Source organism: Notolepis coatsorum (genome assembly GCF_963971535.1).
Source record: "Notolepis coatsorum genome assembly, chromosome: 10".
NCBI lineage: Eukaryota > Metazoa > Chordata > Actinopteri > Aulopiformes > Paralepididae > Notolepis > Notolepis coatsorum.
Genome location: NC_140174.1, coordinates 12,284,109 through 12,297,299, shown reverse-complemented (window position 1 = coordinate 12,297,299; position 13,191 = coordinate 12,284,109). Strand labels below are relative to the sequence as shown.

At 44.2% G+C, this 13,191-nt stretch overlaps 1 pseudogene across 1 annotated transcript in view; it reads right to left on the bottom strand.

The window, feature by feature from the left end:
* LOC311235445 (SH3 and multiple ankyrin repeat domains protein 1-like) overlaps positions 1-13,191 on the bottom strand; it is a 114,859-nt pseudogene that overhangs the window by 68,154 nt on the left and 33,514 nt on the right. The window contains exons 7-12 of the transcript in view: positions 9,536-9,577; positions 7,642-7,758; positions 5,670-5,747; positions 5,509-5,575; positions 4,775-4,950; positions 1,939-2,072 (exon numbers count right to left, since the gene is read on the bottom strand). The product of the transcript in view is annotated as an SH3 and multiple ankyrin repeat domains protein 1-like (transcript). The remainder of the gene's footprint in view (positions 1-1,938; positions 2,073-4,774; positions 4,951-5,508; positions 5,576-5,669; positions 5,748-7,641; positions 7,759-9,535; positions 9,578-13,191) is intronic.

Here is a 13,191-nt window from a genome sequence, read left to right as displayed (position 1 = left end):
AACAGAACAACATGTCAAAACACAAGATAATAAGCTATGCAGCAACACAAGATGAGAAGCTATACAGCTACACAAGATAATAAGCTATGCAGCAACACAAGATGAGAAGCTATACAGCTACACAAGATAATAAGCTATACAGCTACACAAGATGAGAAGCTATGCAGCAACACAAGATAATAAGCTATACAGCTACACAAGATAATAAGCTATACAGCTACACAAGATAAAAATCTATGCAGCTACACAAGATAATAAGCTATACAGCTACACAAGATGAAAATCTATGCAGCTACACAAGATAATAAGCTATACAGCTACACAAGATAATAAGCTATACAGCAACACAAGATGATAAGCTATACAAGATAAGAATTTATACAGCAACACAAGATAAGAATCTATGCAGCTACACAAGATAATAAGCTATACAGCAACACAAGATGAGAAGCTATACAGCTACACAAGATAATAAGCTATACAGCAACACAAGATGATAAGCTATACAAGATAAGAATTTATGCAGCTACACAAGATAATAAGCTATACAAGATAATAAGCTATACAGCAACACAAGATAATAAGCTACACAAGATAATAAGCTATACAGCAACACAAGATAATAAGCTACACAAGATAATAAGCTATACAGCAACACAAGATAATAAGCTACACAAGATAATAAGCTATACAGCAACACAAGATAATAAGCTACACAAGATAATAAGCTATACAAGATAAGAATCTATGCAGCAACACAAGATAATAAGCTATACAGCAACACAAGATAATAAGCTACACAAGATAATAAGCTATATAAGATAATAATCTATACAGCAACACAAGATAATAAGCTATACAGCTACACAAGATAATAAGCTATACAGCAATACAAGATAATAAGCTATACAGCAACACAAGATAATAAGCTACACAAGATAATAAGCTATACAGCAACACAAGATAATAAGCTATACAAGATAATAAGCTATACAGCAACACAAGATAATAAGCTACACAAGATAATAAGCTATACAGCAACACAAGATAATAAGCTATACAAGATAATAAGCTATACAGCAACACAAGATAATAAGCTACACAAGATAATAAGCTATACAGCAACACAAGATAATAAGCTATACAGCTACACAAGATAATAAGCTACACAGTAAGAAACATTTTGTATAAAAGTATTCTGTACTTCTGTATGACAACTATTAAAGAAACTACACAAGATAATAAGCTATACAGCAACACAAGATAATAAGCTACACAGCAACACAAGATGAGAAGCTATACAATATAATAGTATACCTCTTCATGTATTCTATCCTTTTTAACCTTTATTTAACCAGGCAAATTTACTTTGCTTAGTTATACTTGCAGGCCACTGCTATTATAAGCGTGTTATTCTCAGGGTAGTGACTGGGCACAATCTTCCCTCCATACTTGCTATGTTGGTGATTCTTGCATTAACCCTTTCACTACCACACTACAGAAGTAGTGGTGTGGTAGTGAAAGGGTTAACCTTCTGTAGTGTGGTAGTGAAAGGGTTAACCTTCTGTAGTGTGGTAGTGAAAGGGTTAACCTTCTGTAGTGTGGTTGTGAAAGGGTTAACCCTTGGGTAGTGTGGTTTTAGTTTTGTATCACAAACAGTACTGTATTTGCAAATCTGGTATGTCGTAAATGTATAGATGTAGCAGTACTGTCTATCTGTATGTCCTGATGAATTGAAAATGGGGGACCCTGATGTAAACAAGACGAAAGTCTTTCTCTGGTCTGCATCCCCTTAACAACAAATCAATCAATCAATCAATGGCAGTGCTCATTCTCCTGTTGGACTCGTCGTTAGACGGTTTGACGGACAACACCGCCCGCTAAATGCCTAGACTGTGAACGACTGAGAGGACGGCCTCCTCCCGCCGGGTGCCTGACCTCTGTCTTCCCCGCGGCTGGCGATGCCTCTCCTCCGTGTCACTCATTCCTCCTCCCCTCCCTCTGGACGGGGAGCGAGTGCGAACCCTGGGGCTGCTGGAGCTCCTCATCCCTACCGAGGCTCTGCGCTGGCCCTGGAGAGAGAGAGAGGAGTCACAGTTACACACCCTACTGAGGCTCTGCGCTGGCCCTGGAGAGAGAGAGGAGTCACAGTTACACACCCTACTGAGGCTCTGCGCTGGCCCTGGAGAGAGAGAGAGGAGTCACAGTTAACACACACTACTGAGGCTCTGCGCTGGCCCTGGAGAGAGAGAGAGGAGTCACAGTTACACACCCTACTGAGGCTCTGCGCTGGCCCTGGAGAGAGAGGAGTCACAGTTACACACCCTACTGAGGCTCTGCGCTGGCCCTGGAGAGAGAGGAGTCACAGTTACACACCCTACTGAGGCTCTGCGCTGGCCCTGGAGAGAAAGAGAGGAGTCACAGTTAACACACCCTACTGAGGCTCTGCGCTGGCCCTGGAGAGAAAGAGAGGAGTCACAGTTACACACCCTACTGAGGCTCTGCGCTGGCCCTGGAGAGAGAGAGGAGTCACAGTTACACAACTACTGAGGCTCTGCGCTGGCCCTGGAGAGAGAGAGGAGTCACAGTTACACACACTACTGAGGCTCTGCGCTGGCCCTGGAGAGGGAGAGAGAGGAGTCACAGTTACACACACTACTGAGGCTCTGCGCTGGCCCTGGAGAGAGAGAGAGGAGTCACAGTTACACACCCAACTGAGGCTCTGTGCTGGCCCTGGAGAGAGAGAGAGGAGTCACAGTTACACACCCTACTGAGGCTCTGTGCTGGCCCTGGAGAGAGAGAGAGGAGTCACAGTTACACACACTACTGAGGCTCTGTGCTGGCCCTGGAGAGAGAGAGAGGAGTCACAGTTACACACCCTACTGAGGCTCTGCGCTGGCCCTGGAGAGAGAGAGAGGAGTCACAGTTACACACCCAACTGAGGCTCTCGCTGGCCCTGGAGAGAGAGAGGAGTCACAGTTACACACCCAACTGAGGCTCTCGCTGGCCCTGGAGAGAGAGAGGAGTCACAGTTACACACCCTACTGAGGCTCTGCGCTGGCCCTGGAGAGAGAGAGGAGTCACAGTTACACACACTACTGAGGCTCTGCGCTGGCCCTGGAGAGAGAGAGAGGAGTCACAGTTACACACACTACTGAGGCTCTGTGCTGGCCCTGGAGAGAGAGAGAGGAGTCACAGTTACACACACTACTGAGGCTCTGTGCTGGCCCTGGAGAGAGAGAGAGGAGTCACAGTTACACACCCTACTGAGGCTCTGCGCTGGCCCTGGAGAGAGAGAGAGGAGTCACAGTTACACACCCAACTGAGGCTCTCGCTGGCCCTGGAGAGAGAGAGGAGTCACAGTTACACACCCAACTGAGGCTCTCGCTGGCCCTGGAGAGAGAGAGGAGTCACAGTTACACACCCTACTGAGGCTCTGCGCTGGCCCTGGAGAGAGAGAGAGGAGTCACAGTTACACACCCTACTGAGGCTCTGCGCTGGCCCTGGAGAGAGAGAGGAGTCACAGTTACACACCCTACTGAGGCTCTGCGCTGGCCCTGGAGAGAGAGAGAGGAGTCACAGTTACACACACTACTGAGGCTCTGCGCTGGCCCTGGAGAGAGAGAGGAGTCACAGTTACACACCCTACTGAGGCTCTGCGCTGGCCCTGGAGAGAGAGAGGAGTCACAGTTACACACCCTACTGAGGCTCTGCGCTGGCCCTGGAGAGAGAGAGGAGTCACAGTTACACACCCTACTGAGGCTCTGCGCTGGCCCTGGAGAGAGAGAGAGGAGTCACAGTTACACACCCTACTGAGGCTCTGCACTGGCCCTGGAGAGAGAGAGAGGAGTCACAGTTACACACCCTACTGAGGCTCTGCGCTGGCCCTGGAGAGAGAGAGGAGTCACAGTTACACACACTACCCAGGCTCTAACTAGGGATGTCCCGATCAAATTGTTTTGCTCCCGATCCGATCCCGATCATGTGATTTTGAGTATCTACCGATACCGATCTTTCCCGATCCGATCAACAACAAAAAAAGAAAAAAATTAAATATATATATATATATATATATATATTTTTTTTTTCTCCATCCCAATTTCTCACATTACATTCACCCTGAATGTTGACGTTATCCAGGTGAAAAGTTAACTTCATTCAAGCAAGGCATTGCAATCCTTGACATAAATAATTTGATGTATAATTAAATCAAAGGAAATGCTTCTGCTCTGTGTGACAATAAATAAATGAATGATGATATGCAATTTAAAACCAAAACTAAGCCCTCAGTATGAGTTTAAGACGTGAACATGGTCATGTTTGTTGAATAATCTTTTATTTTTTAAAATCCTGATATATTATTATTATTTTTGCCGATCCCGATCTTCGGAAAATCACGTGATCGGATCGGGACATCCCTAGCTCTAACACAAGTCACAGTTACACACGCTACCCAGGCTCTGACACAAGTCACAGTTACACACGCTAACAAAGCTCTGACACAAGTCACAGTCACACACATAGGCTCAGCGGGCAAGGTGTTGTTACTTACTGTCACAAAACCCAAAAAGACCATTTGGTCTGAATGGAAAAGTACAACTAAGGTATTGAGAGGATGTACCACCTGGCATTACATAATATCATAACAGGCAAGGGTATAGGTGTATTTACATTATAGTATTTAATGATTCCGATGAAATTGCTGTATAAACACTGCAAAAGACCCCTCAGAAATAGGGAAGGAGTTTGAAAGCATCCCTATGGCCCTCAGTACCTGTCGAGGGAAGGGATTGGTTGCGGCCTTGATGGGCGGGGCCAAAGGCTCAGGCTGGGTCATGCTGATGTCGCTGTTAGCACGCAGGAGGGGGTGGGAGTGGGTCAGGGCGAGAGGCAGTGTGCGGATACTCTCTCTGCGCTTGGGAACGTACTTTGGGGATTCCAGAAAGGGCACTGGGGAAAGAAGGGCGAGGGGTCAAAGGTGAGGGGCGAGGGAGGACAGTGGGCTTCAGTATGACGGGGGGAGGTGAAGGGAGGTGAGGGTAAACAGATGACGGATTCAGGAAATCTTAGTGCAAAGACTGACATGAGGTGGGATTAGGCGGAAAAACACTTACTTTAAAGTTACCTCCTTCGGAGGGGAAATGTAACGCCAACACTCAGAATCTCACTTACCTATGTCAGAATCTCACTTAATTATGTCAGAATCTCACTTAACTACGGCAGAATCTCACTTACCCATGTTAGAATCTCACTTAACTATGTCAGAATCTCACTTAACTATGTCAAAATCTCACTTAACTACGTCAGAATCTCACTTACCCATGTTAGAATCTCACTTACCTATGTCAGAATCTCACATAACTATGTCAGATTCTCACTTAACTATGTCAGAATCTCACTTACCTATATCAGAATGTCACTTACCTATATCAGAATATCACTTAACTATGTCATAATCTCACTTAACTATGTCATAATCTCACTTACCTATATCAGAATGTCACTTACCTATATCAGAATCTCTATGGTTTTTGATGATTTCCCCGAGTTCAAAATGTCCGGACATTACGGCTACCTTCAAAGAAACAAAGAAACAAAAACGTTTTCCAAACATAAATATGACTAAATAGACAGGTCTATGAGGATGTGTTACCATGGATACTATTTACCTGGAAAGGGGTTTGCCCGTGCTTGTTCTTTGCCTCCTTATTGGCTCCTCTGTACAGAAGAACTCGAACACAACTTTCCTGATTGGCCAGAGAGAGAGAGAGAGAGAGACAGAGAGACAGACAGCTATTTGTTATGGTGATTTAGACACACCACACTAAAGTTACGTTCACACTGCAGGCTTTAGTGCTTAATTCTGATTTATTGCTCAGATCTGATTTATTTTAGTTTGGGTGTTCACATAATAAAAAATGAAATGGAATGAGTGGAAACGGACAGTGCCGGTTAGCCTTCAGGAGAGGTGTTAGTTGGACAATGCCTGTCCGCACTGTCCGCTTCCATTCATTGTGATAAGCGAGGCTAACGTGCAGCCAGATAGCTTTCTACTGAACGCACAGAGAGAGAACTGGTATCTATCTTCTTGTCTCTCTCTCTGGAGAAGATGGTGAGCTAATTTCCCCACAAATTTGGCGTGTTCCTTTAATGAGAAAAATGTAAAATGTAAATGAGTCACATAATGAGCAAACAAATCAAATGTGGGACACTTTGGTCTGCAGTCTGAACATGTCTCCTCTGGACAGCTACAGTGATAACTGTGGTAGGGCTGTACCGAATGTCATCTTTTAACATTCGAAGCTTCTATTGAAGTATTCGATATTCGAAGTATTCGAACGAAGCTTCGAACGTCTGTAATAAAAAGATATATATATATTTATTTTAATCTTTTTTATAAATATCCTCAAACTAAATCCTCAATTTGAATAAAGTGATTAATCTGATAAAATGAGTATTTTTTTTTATCCACTTTTTCTCCCATTTTTCTATTTTTCTCCAATCCCAATTTCACATCATCCAATTCAACCCTCCCCTGTCTCGAACGCTGTTTCTTGCCTCCCACAAGCCGGCTGCAATGTGGACTAAGTCATACATAGCACGAGTCCCCTCCGATACTCGAGGTAACAGCAGTCGCATCTTTTCACCTGCGCGGCGCGATCTTTCTTTTTGTATTTTATTTTTTTTATTATTTTTTAAACAAACACATAAACAAACATGACAACACACAATAGGATATACAAATACACATATGCTCCAGCTCGTACCCCCCTCTCCCGGACCCCCCATTGGATAATCCAACCATTATAATTTGTTCCTGACCAGACACTACCATTATATGCTGGCTTTTATTCTCTCCACCACTTCTAACCACATTGCCATTTTGGATTCATTGGGCGGCGCGATCTTTCAGCGTCAGGGGTCTGCGCTTTGGAGGGGCGCCGCCCCCATCGCTTCCTGATTCTACTGCGCAGGCGCACCAACCGACCTGTAGGAGTCGCTGTCCACAACGCCCGATCCCCACCCATCAGGTTCCCACCCCCTAATACTGCTAATGTGTATTAGTACGGACGACCAGCTAAACTGAAAGCAATGTTGAGCGCTGGGCTCGAACAGGCGAACCCAGCGTCTCCAGTATTCGTGGTGAGCGCCTTGCCCACTGCACCACGTAGCCGCCCTGATTAAATGAGTCTTTAAAAAAAATAAAAAAAATAATCAACTTTCTTTAATAAATATAACTAATCAGTTTCGTCAACATAAATAATCCAATAAGGGCACGGTTGGTACGAAAGTGATGGTGACGTCTTGATGGAGCACCGAGTGCCAAGCGGATGCAGATAGGCTACATCATTTATGATAAATGTTTTATTTAAATTTGTATGACGAGTCATATACTATAATAGTATAATACTATAATATGTAGCCTAATAGCCTAATCTTTATCTGCAACTGTGAAGAAAAAAATTTGTTTAAACAGAATGAATAGACACATACAATATATATATTATATATATATATAAAAAAAAAATCGAATGTTGATTTAGAATTCGAATGTCAACATTATGAACAAAGCTTCGAAGCTTCGAACTATTCGGTACAGCCCTGAACTGTGGTAATCCTGCAGGAGCAGGGGGTGCTTGCCTTGTCGTACAGGGCGGAGACGTGCAGGGCGCTGTTCCCCGAGGCGTTCTGAGAAGCGGTGTCCGCCCCGTAGAACAGGAGGTGCTCCAGGTGCTGCGAGTAGCCACTCTGGCAGGCCTTCAGGGGGCGCAGTGGGACGACAAACACTCACGTCAGGACAGGGTTTCAGAGTGGGGGAAGGGGGGGGGGGGCAGCTTTCACATTAAAACCATTTCACTACACAAATAAGAGGCAGAACACAGTGGACAGAGAGAAAGACAGAGAGAAGGGGCGAGAAAGGGTTAGCTCAGGTTGTGAAGTTAACTAGTAGAGCAGACAGCATCTATCTATCAGCTGGTGACGTTGACTAGTAGAGCAGACAGCATCTATCTATCAGCTGGTGAAGTTGACTAGTAGAGCAGACAGCATCTATCTATCAGCTGGTGAAGTTGACTAGTAGAGCAGACAGCATCTATCTATCAGCTGGTGAAGTTGACTAGTAGAGCAGACAGCATCTATCTATCAGCTGGTGAAGTTGACTAGTAGAGCAGACAGCATCTATCTATCAGCTGGTGACGTTGACTAGTAGAGCAGACAGCATCTATCTATCAGCTGGTGAAGTTGACTAGTAGAGCAGACAGCATCTATCTATCAGCTGGTGAAGTTGACTAGTAGAACAGCATCTATCAGCTGGTGAAGTTGACTAGTAGAACAGCATCTATCTATCAGCTGGTGAAGTTGACTAGTAGAGCAGACAGCATCTATCAGCTGGTGAAGTTGACTAGTAGAGCAGACAGCATCTATCTATCAGCTGGTGAAGTTGACTAGTAGAGCAGACAGCATCTATCTATCAGCTGGTGAAGTTGACTAGTAGAGCAGACAGCATCTATCTATCAGCTGGTGAAGTTAACTAGTAGAGCAGACAGCATCTATCTATCAGCTGGTGAAGTTAACTAGTAGAGCAGACAGCATCTATCTATCAGCTGGTGAAGTTGACTAGTAGAACAACATCTATCTATCAGCTGGTGAAGTTGACTAGTAGAGCAGACAGCATCTATCAGCTGGTGAAGTTAACTAGTAGAGCAGACAGCATCTATCTATCAGCTGGTGAAGTTGACTAGTAGAGCAGCATCTATCTATCAGCTGGTTGACTGGTACGATAAGCGTAGGCGCTGGTCGAGCAACTTACATAGAAATGAATGGGCGGAAATCTTTCCAACAAAACGAAAAGCTATTTTGAAAGGATTTGAATGAAAGCTTTTAGAAAGCTGTTAAAGCGGTATAGTCGGGATATAATTAGAGCCACAGTTAGCCTGACACACACACACACACACACACACACACACACACACGCACGCACGCACGCACACACACACACACACACACACACACACACGCACGCACGCACGCACGCACGCACACACACACACACACGCACACGGTAAGAGTGAAAGCTGATGAATACATTTTGCACTACAGCGAAAATAAAAATAAAAACACAGCGACTTTCTCATTGTTTCGGTTTCCTCATGTGCTTTATGCGCGGGACTGAAACGACACAGAACAGAAACGAAGAGACCACAGAGTGAAACGCCATGACAACCGGCTCTCAGCGCCACACCGCACACAGTCGCCACGGAGACGCAGACAGTGTGACGGGCGACGGGCAACGTGTGAGAAGAGAGATAGACGATCCAATTTTCTATCAGAGGACCGGACTCGTCTCGAGAGGTGATCCCTGATGAGAATTGGGTGGAACCAATTCTGGTGACTGGTGATGATTTGATTGTTTTATTTTCTCGTCTATCTATATTTTCCCGCGGTCTACGACGTCAGGGCCCTCGGTGTCACGGCCTCTCGCAGCGCGTGGCGTGTAGACGGCTGCTGGGATGGAAGGGGGGGAGGGGAAGGGTACCTTATGTATTTCTTGCATTCCATATTCCTCTTCATCTCTGTGCTATGGAAAGAGAGGAGGAAGGGGAGGAGGAGGAGGAGGGGGGGGGGGTAGAGAATGGAGAGATGAGTGAGCGTGTGTCACTCCGTGGGGGGGGGGGGGGGGAGTGGAGAGTGGAGGGAGACAGGAGGTGCTCTGGTGAATCACAACACAGATAAGACACGGAAGTGGCTGAGCGTTGAGCGTGTTTACATGAAGCACAGGTCATCTGGGCTGATCCTGTCTTTTTATTTTAGGATGAAGGAAGGGTCGTCACGTCAGGATACCATGAGCATTCTATAACAAGGAAACTATAGAAGAAGGAAGGATCGTCACGTCAGGATACCATGAGCATTCTATAACAAGGAAACTATAGAAGAAGGAAGGATCGTCACGTCAGGATACCATGAGCGTTCTATAACAAGGAAACTATAGAAGAAGGAAGGATCGTCACGTCAGGATACCATGAGCGTTCTATAACAAGGAAACTATAGAAGAAGGAAGGATCGTCACGTCAGGATACCATGAGCGTTCTATAACAAGGAAACTATAGAAGAAGGAAGGATCGTCACGTCAGAACACCAGCGTTCTACGCTCTGCTTGGTGACAGTCGTTGGTGCCAGTTCTATTGAAGCCTGTATTAAAATTCAAGATATACAAGCTATTGTGGGAGAATAGTCCCCCCCCCCCCCCCCCCTCCCTCAAACAATCCCCCAGCCATGTTTCAACCCCCCCTCCCATTACACTCCCCCATCCATTCATCTTTTGTCTCTCAGCTCCAACCAGTGTTAATTTCGTCAGCTATTTAAATTTTTGTTTTAACCTTAGTCATGTGTCAAATGCCCTTTTTCGTTTTCATCATATTTAGTCACCTTCATTTATTTTTCGTTTAGGCCGTTTTAGTCAACTACAGGTCTGAGCATTTTAGTCTTTGTTTGGTCTCGATTTAGTCTTTTTTGTTTAGTCTCGCCACTCAAGTTACAGGCTATAGCCTCATGAATTGGCGTGAGCAAAAAAAGATAACATTAGTGCTAGCTGGTTAGACTTATGTAAGCTATTTAATGTGTTCTATTGTGGTGGATCAACATAATGTAGCGATCCGTCATGTAATGTAGGGAAGAAAGAGTAGAGTTTCCTTTTCTGTATGGTGCTTTACAATTTTTTTTAAGTAATTTTTTTTTATAGACATTCGAATCTTCGTTCGAATACTTCAATCGAAGCTTCGAATGTTAAAAAATGACATTCGGTACAGCCTACCAATATATCAAACGTTAGCTAGTTAACAAAGCAACAAATTGCCTATGATTCTGAAATCCAAGTTAATAACCTGTTTAACCTCTTAACTAATTTACTCGTTATTGGGAGCCGACACTTGAACGCCAACGAGTATACTCGTTATTTGATTGTTTTTCCTTTCCTTTTTTTTTTTTTTATATTTGTATTCATTATTCATCCAGGGACCTTGGTGTTACCATAGGGAATGAGTCTGAGATCGCCAAAGTGCAATACCGGCCGCATCCAGCTAGACGGCGGTATCGAGCACCCTTTGAAACATTGTATCTTGGCCTGTGCAACGGTCAAATGTCACCGGGCTCACTTTTCCTTGTCGGGCCAGTCTAGCGGTTCTCCCGGTTGCATTGAAGCGCGTCAATATATCCCCGATCCATATGTTGTGGTGGGTTATGTCGTGGATCAAATGGACATCGGATGTACCAGATGGCGATCAAACAATTGGAATATTATTTTTGGAATACTCCCGATCACAGGTAAGGACTATCTGACGTCAATTTTAGCTTGATCGTGCAATGCTTTTATACCGATTGGGCTGATAAGCGTTTTTAGTGTTCAATACGAATGCCGTTACTGGTAATCAAATAATCAGAAACTACCCCCCCCCCCCTTCCTTTCATGCATTCATGATGAAACATAATACCTATGATATAGATTTGATTTGGGAATAATAGCGTGTACAGGCAAGAAACGGCAACGTTTATAGTAGAATTGACGTATAAGGCTATTACTCAGCCCTTCAGGAATGACCCCAGACCACGCTATAACCATACTTATATTCACCACGGTATAACACGGGAACGTATGGATGAAGAAATTAATTCTTTTTCACATATTGAACGATAGATAGGTGATGTCAAATGGGCCATAGTATTGTATCCATAGCTATAATATAGAATATAGTTATAGCTCTACAAACAAGGTGACGCACTCCTATCTTTTAAAGTGTGGCAGTGCTAATTCCCGGCGGTCAATGAGTTAAGCCCTAGCCATATTTTCAGAAAGTTTGCCTAAAAGTACATACCCAAGTAAATGGAAGATTGCTCCACTTCTACAAGGTCTGATTGATTGAAAACGTTATTGGTAAATAACGTTCAGGTTTGTGAGATATGATCCTGAAAATCACGTAAAAAATTAAAGCGTGACGCTGGAAGTCAGATGATTGACAGGGGCTGGCGTGAGCTGGGAAGTGTAGTTTTATGAAATTTGAAAGCCCATCGAAAGCCCTGGGTCTTCCTGTTCATAGGACTACACACACACGTATGACAGCTTACTTTACTTCCGCCTAAATCCTTCGATTTTTATAGGCTCATATTTCACTAATAACACTTAAAATCATTGGTAAAGAAACGTAGTGCTGAAAATATACACTTTGACTGCTGTTTTGATAGGGTTAGGGTCTTTACTCTTGGCTACATTTGAAAAAGAAATGCAACATTAATTAATACGTTCTGTATTGATTGATTTATGGCGTGATATGAATCTCGTACCGGTACCGGACCGCTCGAGCTTAAGGGGTTAAGAGGTTAAATGTCATAAACGAGGAGACGGCTGATCCCATTCAACTCAATATCGGCTGAACTGAAGGTTTCCACACTACACAGTGACGTGTGACCCTTCCTTCTCTTATAGTTTCCTTGGAATATTCAGAAATACTGTATTACCATGGACACAAAACTTCCATAGTCCAGAAAAACAGTAAACGGGATTGAGGGGTATAAATGCCTCAGTATCATAATCCTCATAATCTACCAGAATATTAGTGTGCATGTAAAGCTCTCATTCCACAACGTAACACAGAGAGAGATGCTGAAAGAGACAAATACACCAGAGATACATGTTCACACATAGACAGAGGAGAGATAAGACAGCACAACGACAACTAGATAGACAGCCAGCCAGCCAGCCAGACAGACAGACAGACAGACAGACAGACAGACAGACAGACAGACAGACAGACAGACAGACAGACAGACAGACAGACAGACAGACAGACAGACAGACAGACAGACAGACAGACAGACAGACAGACAGACAGACAGACAGACAGACAGACAGACAGACAGACAGACAGACAGACAGACAGACAGACAGACAGACAGACAGACAGACAGACAGACAGACAGACAGACAGACAGACAGACAGACAGACAGACAGACAGACAGACAGACAGACAGACAGACAGACAGACAGACAGACAGACAGACAGACAGACAGACAGACAGACAGACAGACAGACAGACAGACAGACAGACAGACAGACAGACAGACAGACAGACAGACAGACAGACAGACAGACAGACAGACAGACAGACAGACAGACAGACAGACAGACAGACAGACAGAC